The sequence below is a fragment of the Ranitomeya imitator genome, chromosome 5, assembly GCF_032444005.1.
Source record: "Ranitomeya imitator isolate aRanImi1 chromosome 5, aRanImi1.pri, whole genome shotgun sequence".
In the NCBI taxonomy this organism is placed as follows: Eukaryota; Metazoa; Chordata; class Amphibia; order Anura; family Dendrobatidae; genus Ranitomeya; species Ranitomeya imitator.
In genome coordinates, this window is record NC_091286.1 from 103,839,842 (window position 1) to 103,848,535 (window position 8,694).

The 8,694-nt window shown below is 42.1% G+C and overlaps 1 long non-coding RNA gene across 3 annotated transcripts; it reads right to left on the minus strand.

The window, feature by feature from the left end:
* Positions 1–3,708: 3,708 nt before the first annotated feature.
* Positions 3,709–4,578, minus strand: LOC138680563 (uncharacterized). Of its 3 annotated transcripts, XR_011321659.1 has the most exons (5): positions 4,353–4,578; positions 4,207–4,273; positions 4,041–4,123; positions 3,891–3,969; positions 3,709–3,783 (listed from the first exon to the last, which is right to left on the minus strand). It is a non-coding gene; the product is annotated as an uncharacterized lncRNA (long non-coding RNA). The 3 variants fall into 3 exon arrangements; XR_011321658.1 differs by lacking the exon at positions 3,709–3,783 and having other exon boundaries at positions 3,818–3,969; positions 4,211–4,273; XR_011321657.1 differs by lacking the exon at positions 3,709–3,783 and having other exon boundaries at positions 3,818–3,969.
* Between the last annotated feature and the right edge of the window lie 4,116 nt (positions 4,579–8,694).

Genomic DNA, 8,694 nt, shown 5'->3' on the forward strand with positions numbered 1-8,694 from the left:
AAAATGTTCATTTCTAGTACTTGGTTGAAAACCCTTTGTTGGCAATGACTGCCTGAAGTCTTGAACTCATGGACATCACCAGATGCTGTGTTTCCTCCTTTTTGATGCTCTGCCAGGCCTTCACTGTGTTGGTTTTCAGTTGCTGTTTTGTTTGTGGGCCTTTCTGTCTGAAGTTTAGTCTTTAACAAGTGAAATGTATGCTCAATTGGGTTGAGATCAGGTGACTGACTTCGTCATTCAAGAATATTCCACTTCTTTGCTTTAATAAACTCCTGGGTTGCTTTGGCTTTATATTTTGGGTCATTGTCCATCTGTTGTATGAAACGACGTCAGTTTGGCTGCATTTGGCTGGGTCTAAGCACACAGTATGGCTCTGAATACCTCAGAATTAATTTGGCTGCTTCTGTCCTGTGTCACATCATCAATAAACACTAGTGACCCAGTGCCATTGGCAGCCATGCATGCCCAAGCCATCACACTGCCTCCGCCGTATTTTACAGATGATGTGGTATGCTTTGGATCATGAGCTGTACCACGCCTTCGCCATACTTTTCTCTTTCCATCATTCTGGTAGAGCTTGATCTTGGTTTCATTTGTCCAAAGACTGTTCTTCCAGAACTGTGCTGGCTTTTTTAGATGTTTTTTAGCAAAGTCCAGTCTAGCCTTTTTAATCTTGATGCTTATGAGTGGCTTGCACCGTGCAGTGAACCCTCTGTATTTACTTTCATGCAGTCTCCTCCTTATGGTAGATTTGAATATTGATACGCCTACCTCCTGGAGAGTGTTGTTCACTTGGTTGGCTGTTGCGAAGGGGATTCTCTTCACCATGGAGATTATTCTGCAATCATCCACCACTGTTGTCTTCCGTGGGCACCCAGGTCTTTTTGCATTGATGAGTTCACCAGTGCTTTCTTTCTTTCTCAGGATGTTACAAACTGTAGATTTTGCCACTCCTAACATTGTAGCAATTTATCGGATGGGTTTTTTCTGTTTTCGCAGCTTAAGGATGGCTTGTTTCACCTGCATGGAGAGCTCCTTTGACCCGATGTTTACTTCACAGCAAAACCTTCCAAATGCAAGCACCACACCTTAAATCAACTCCAGGCCTTTTATCTGCTTAATTGAGAATGACATAACGAAGGGATTGCCCACACCTGTCCATGAAATAGCCTTTGAGTCAATTGTCCAATTACTTTTGGTCCCTTTAAAAACAGGGTGGCACATGTTAAGGAGCTGAAACTCCTAAACCCTTCATCCAATTTTAATGTGGATACCCTCAAATGAAAGCTGAAAGTCTGAACTTCAACTGTATCTGAATTGTTTTGTTTAAAATTGATTCTGATAATGTCTATAACCAAAATTAGAAAAATGTTGTCTCTGTCCAAATATATATGGACTTAACTGTACATGAAGACTAATTTTCAAACAGTCTTGCTTAGTGATGAGTGTCGAGCAACCCTTGATGTTTCAGATGAATGGAGTAGTGGATGGTTGGTGGATGGGCACCATGTCCCAACAAGGCTGCGACATGAACAAGGAGGTGGAGGAGTCAAGATTTGGGCCGGAATCATGGGGAAACAGCTGGCAGGGCAATTAAGGTTCCTGAAGGTGTAAATATGACCTCTGCAAAGTAAATAGCGTTTCTGACTGACAACTTTCTTCCATGGTATAAAAAGCAGAAACATGCCTTCAGGAGCAAAATCATCTTCATGCATGACAATGCACCATCTCATGCTGCACAGAATACCTCTGAATCATTGACTGCTATGGGCATAAAAGGAGATAAACTCATGGTGAGGTCACCATCTTCATCTGACCTCAACCCTATAGAGAACCTTTGGAGTATATCAAAGAAGGGTTCCTATGTTATCAAAGAAGGGTTCCTATGTTAACATGTAACTTGGCCTGTTATAATGTTTTGGAGTTAAATAGCTTTTTTGTTCAGTGAATGTGTCCTCCGAATGCTGCAAATTCCACAAATGAGCATTTTCAGTTCTTTAAAACATATCAAATGTTCAGAAATTCTACTGTGCCTAATAATTTGGAACAGTGCATTTTGAGTTTTTATTCATTTTTGAGATTATACTGTTATCATTGGGAGGTTTCTTCAATAAAATTCGATGTATACTCTAACGGGTGATGACTTTTATTAGACTGCTAGAATGTAAGCTCTCAAGGGCAGGGTCCTCTTTCCTCTGTACCAGTCTGTTATTGTTAGTTTGTTTACTGTAAGTGATATTTGTATTTTGATGTAACCCCTTCTCATGTACAGCACCATGGAATTAATGGTGCTATATAAATAAATAATAATAATAATAATTAGAGTGTCATTTGCACCGACCAATTAGGAAAATCCAAGAAAAATATAATTTTCATAATAATTTGGAACATGGTGCATATATATATATATTTCATAGACAGATAGATAGCAGAATTGCCGATAATTCATTGCAGAAGCCGACAGGATATGAGACATGATTTACATACAGTAAACCATTGCATATCCATTAGATTTTTATATGTTCCTCACTAATAATGTTAGTAGTATATGTGTGTTAAATTTTGTAGCCGTAGGTGTTATATTAAAGGATTAGTTCACGGAAAAACTGACATGGGCTCCGGAGCAATTTTCTACGCCAGAGAGGGAAAGCCAGTGACTGAGATATTAATAGCCTAGAGAGAGACCATGGTTATTGGCCCCTCCTGGCTAAAAAAAATCTGCCCCCAGCCACCCCAGAAAGAGTGCATCTGTAAGATGCACCTATTCCGGCACTTAGCCTCTCTCTTCCCTTTGCCCTGTGGCGGTGAGATATGGGGTAATAAGGGGTTAATGTCACCTTGCTATTATAAGGTGACATTAAGCAAGGTTAATAATGGAGAGATGTCAATAAGACACCTATCCATTATTAATCCAATAGTATGAAAGGGTTAAACACAATACTCAATTAAATTAAATAAATTAAGAATACTCAAACACATTAAGAATAAAGTCTTTTAATTGAATAAGGAAACACACAGGTTTAACATCTTTATTATGCTCTCAATCCAAGTGAAGTCCTCGTTCTTCTGTAAAAAAAAAATAAAAAAGCAACAATATCCCATGCCTGTCTGCCGCTGCAATCCATCTCAATGGGTTAAATAGTTTACAACCTGGAGCATTGCTAATGCGACCAGCCTGGCTGTAAACAACAGAGTAATGAATGAAAAGGCCTGTGCAGCCTCCCTGCCTGACTGGTAATATAGAAAATGTTCAGCACAGCCGAAGGGAGGAGGTGCACGGTCATAGGTTCCCAAGCCTCAATGTGTAAATAACAAGTGACTGGCACACTCCGGACGTGTTGTGATGCAAAAATGGGGGTTTATTATACATACAGTAAACACAAACGTTTCGGTCGTAACTGGACCTTCATCAGTGTGCTAAAGGAAAATATACAAAGAGAGTGATATCCAAAGCATAAAGGAACAAAATACAGAAAATAAACATAAACAAAACACAATCAAAATAAACAAAAGTATACAACACAAAAGTCATGATACAGAAATAAATAATAACCCCATTGGGGGACCATCAAACAAGATTGCCGAGATATTCATGCTGGAAAAAAATTGAACGTGTACGTGAAGGTATGGTGACGCGCCAAGAAAGAAGAAGGAACTAGGGGATGGAGGTATGAAAAAGGTGATGATGAGAGACACACTTTACGTGAGGTATGGGTGAAAAGGTAAACCTACCTAGATTACTAGTATGTTGGAGGAGCCCCACAAGTTAGAACTAAGATGCATCTGAAGGGAAAAAAAAAAAGGTGCATGTAGAGATAACCCTGTACGTGCCTATATGGACCATACGTAATACTATAGGGCTTATGGTGCCATGTAAAATAGTTACATACCGGAAGCCTGAAGCTATATAGAATTCAGGTTGTAGAAGCAGTACATAGACGCAGGGGAGTATGTCCCAGGTGGCGCTATCTGCAGGGGAAATAGGTATGATATAAATTGTGCCAGTGAGCTACTAGATAATGTAGGAGTATGGTACATACCAGAGGAAAGCCTGAAGCTATATAGATCCCAGGTTGTAGAAGCAATTTGCTGATGCAGGGTAGTGTGTCACAGGTGACGCTATCTGCAGGAGGGATAGGTATGATATGACATAGATGGCGCTAGTGAGCCACTAGATAGTGAAGGTATATGGTACACAGGACTTACCCACCCAGTAAATATGAAGCCACGCGGTGTCACCGCTGTTAAGGGCTAAGAGGGAAGTGCACGCTATCTGTATAAGAAAAGTAAATTGTATGAGGGATGCCACCCTGCACTGCTATGTTAGAGAGCGTGCAGTGACTGGGACTTACCAGCCTGATGAATGGAGGGAGCACGCAGTGTCCACTGCAAGTGCAGGCTGGGGAACGGAGCACCTGGGACCTCCTTATATAGTGGGGAAGAGGAATGGTGTGTGCATAGTGTTGCCGGAGAAGTGAGGCTGGAGGGGGCGGGGTGTGGTGACATGAGTGTCACATGACCGCAGGGGGTGGTGTACAATACGTTCCACTGTAAGGAGAAAGAGGTGGAAGTGCTCTCCAAGGCAGTGGATTAGCTGGTGCAGAGGAATAATACGGTGGCCCCAGAGTATCACAGAAGGGTGGATTCAAAGCGGCCGATTCTGTAAAGGAGAGGGAGAGGATTAGCAAGAGAACAACCAACACTATAAATTATGAATACATAAAGATCTTTTATATACTATGTGCGCTAGTGCCGGTAAAATAGGTGTACATCTACCCATTGAAAACCGCATTAAACGTAATTGGAGGAGAGGGTAGCACATCCGACATTATTAGCAACGGTTACAACATGGTTGCTGATTAAACAACAGATAAGTGAGCAGATGTGCCCAGCTATACATTGACGTAATATATAAAGAACACCTGGCTGTTTAGGCATCACATAAAAGACAGCAATGAAACATTGAGTCGGGGAGGTTTCGAGCTGAAAAAATGATAAATAGTCATGGAAAAATAATGTAAAAATAAAATTGACACATACAATCACATCATTAGGAGGCGATGTAGCATAGCAGGACCCATGGATATAATGTAAAATTGTCATTATGACAGGGACTTTAAATAAATGATGATAGCTCGTAGTCCCTGTTGAGTCCCCTGGGGACCGCAGGGGCATTTGATGAGATATACCGCGAAATTGGTGTTGCAGGTGAAAAAACCGTCAATGGGGTATCTCTTGCCTGTGTGTGGGTAACATACATAGTAACATAGTAACATAGTTAGTAAGGCCGAAAAAAGACATTTGTCCATCCAGTTCAGCCTATATTCCGTCATAATAAATCCCCAGATCTACGTCCTTTTACAGAACCTAATAATTGTATGATACAATATTGTTCTGCTCCAGGAAGACATCCAGGCCTCTCTTGAACCCCTCGACTGAGTTCGCCATCACCACCTCCTCAGGCAAGCAATTCCAGATTCTCACTGCCCTAACAGTAAAGAATCCTCTTCTATGTTGGTGGAAAAACCTTCTCTCCTCCAGACGCAAAGAATGCCCCCTTGTGCCCGTCACCTTCCTTGGTATAAACAGATCCTCAGCGAGATATTTGTATTGTCCCCTTATATACTTATACATGGTTATTAGATCGCCCCTCAGTCGTCTTTTTTCTAGACTAAATAATCCTAATTTCGCTAATCTATCTGGGTATTGTAGTTCTCCCATCCCCTTTATTAATTTTGTTGCCCTCCTTTGTACTCTCTCTAGTTCCATTATATCCTTCCTGAGCACCGGTGCCCAAAACTGGACACAGTACTCCATGTGCGGTCTAACTAGGGATTTGTACAGAGGCAGTATAATGCTCTCATCATGTGTATCCAGACCTCTTTTAATGCACCCCATGATCCTGTTTGCCTTGGCAGCTGCTGCCTGGCACTGGCTGCTCCAGGTAAGTTTATCATTAACTAGGATCCCCAAGTCCTTCTCCCTGTCAGATTTACCCAGTGGTTTCCCGTTCAGTGTGTAATGGTGATATTGATTCCTTCTTCCCATGTGTATAACCTTACATTTAAGGTGGTGGATGATATTGCCCTTAAGGACGTTATTGCACTGGTTGCAACTGAGACAGGGGAAGGTTCCTGTTTTGGGGTAACTTAAAAACCTTTGAGTGATCTGGGGTTGCGTAGGGCCTATATCGGCACGGACTAAACAGTCTTTGATGTTACGGGGCCTTTTGAAACACGGTAGGAAGGGTTGCTGAAATTCCCTGACTGATGGGTATGCTGTATGGAGGATATGCCAATGTTGGCAGATAGATTTATGTAGTCTGTAAGCAGCAGGGTGATATTGGTGGACAAATGGGATACGTGATGTGGCAGGAATTTTATCTCTACGTGCAAGGTCTGTAGTAGAGGACTCTAGAATCCTAGGCGGGTAGCCCCTCTCACAAAATTTAGATTTCATTTCAGATATTCGATGGTCTTTCAGGTCGGGATCAGAAACTATTCTAGTTACCCTGTTGAGTTGGGATTTAGGGATGGACTTTTTCATGTTTAGCGGGTGGAAGCTATCGAAATGCAACAAGCTGTTGCGATCCGTGGGTTTGGAGTAGAGATCAGTGGTCAAATTACCGTTGATATCCTTCTTGACCAATGTGTCAAGGAAACTAATCTGGTAGAGATCGTGTGTAACAGTAAAATCAAGACCCGGCCACGTAGTTTTTAAAAATTGAAAAAAGGCCTGTAGAGAATCGACATCACCCCTCCAGATGCAAAAAACATCATCAATATATCGTTTCCACGTCAAGACATGGTTGTGGAAGAGCTCATGGGTGTATATTGACGTGTCCTCATAGTGGGCCATATAGGCATTGGCATAAGGAGGTGCCACGTTTGAGCCCATGGCCGAGCCCTTGATTTGAAGATAATAGGTATCCTCAAAAAGAAAAAAGTTGTTATTTAGAATGATTGATAGGAGTTCGCAACAAAAATCGATTAAATCAGTGCTCATGTTATTATTGGAGAGTAACCAGCGGGTGGATTGGATGCCGTTTGAGTGTGGTATTGACGTGTATAGGTCCTTTACATCAAAAGAGACCAGGATGGTATCTGGAGGGACGGGGGTGATATCCTTGATAATTTGGAGGAAGGCTCCAGTATCCAGTAGAAAAGAGCGAGTGTTTCTAATCAGAGGTGTTAAGATTTTTTCTAAATAAATAGAAATAGGAGCTAACACGGAGTCCATGGAAGCCACAATTGGTCTGCCTGGTGGATTCTGAAGATCTTTGTGGATTTTTGGAAGGATATATATCACAGGTGTGATCGGGTGTTTTTTAGTGAGGAATTCACGCGTTTTGCCATCGAGTATACCCCGTATACAGAAATCCTCAAGTGTGGTTTTAATGGTGTTCTGAATACCAGCGATAGGGTTATGGGGAAGTTTTTTATAAGTAGAAGTATCACCAAGTTGGCGTAGTACTTCATTCCTATATTGAGTCCTGTCCATAACCACTATGACCCCACCCTTATCGGCTGGTTTTATGATTAGGTCCCTATCCTGTTGTAGGGATTTTAGGGCCTGTGTCTCTGATGCCGAGAGGTTAGGAGGATAGTGAATTCTGCCTCTGTCTGTCTCTGTGCAAAGTTGTTGAAAGGAATTGTCTACAAATTGAATAAAGGTTTCTAGGGGATGTGAGCCCTTAGGAGGTTGATATGTGCTCCTCTCCCTAAGGCCAAGACTGGCCGCAGTAATACCTATAGGGGGAGTTTGTGCAATGGGGGGTGCAGCCGGGTTAATCTCAGTGAAATGTACCCTCAATCTTAGGGACCTGTAGAATTTTTGTAAGTCCATCTCCATCTGGAACGTATTGTGTCTATAACTGGGACAAAAAGAAAGCCCTTTCTGTAGAGCACTGTGGTCAGCTATCCCTAAAGATTTCGAGGAGATATTGACAACTAATGGTTGTGTACCTGAGATCTGGTGACCAGGGCGAAGTCCATGTTTCTGGGACCTGTTGAGCCCCCGTCTAGTCCTTATGCCTTATTGGCATAAGGAGGTGCCATGGGCTCAAACGTGGCACCTCCTTATGCCAATGCCTATATGGCCCACTATGAGGACACGTCAATATACACCCATGAGCTCTTCCACAACCATGTCTTGACGTGGAAACGATATATTGATGATGTTTTTTGCATCTGGAGGGGTGATGTCGATTCTCTACAGGCCTTTTTTCAATTTTTAAAAACTACGTGGCCGGGTCTTGATTTTACTGTTACACACGATCTCTACCAGATTAGTTTCCTTGACACATTGGTCAAGAAGGATATCAACGGTAATTTGACCACTGATCTCTACTCCAAACCCACGGATCGCAACAGCTTGTTGCATTTCGATAGCTTCCACCCGCTAAACATGAAAAAGTCCATCCCTAAATCCCAACTCAACAGGGTAACTAGAATAGTTTCTGATCCCGACCTGAAAGACCATCGAATATCTGAAATGAAATCTAAATTTTGTGAGAGGGGCTACCCGCCTAGGATTCTAGAGTCCTCTACTACAGACCTTGCACGTAGAGATAAAATTCCTGCCACATCACGTATCCCATTTGTCCACCAATATCACCCTGCTGCTTACAGACTACATAAATCTATCTGCCAACATTGGCATATCCTCCATACAGCATACCCATCAGTCAGGGAA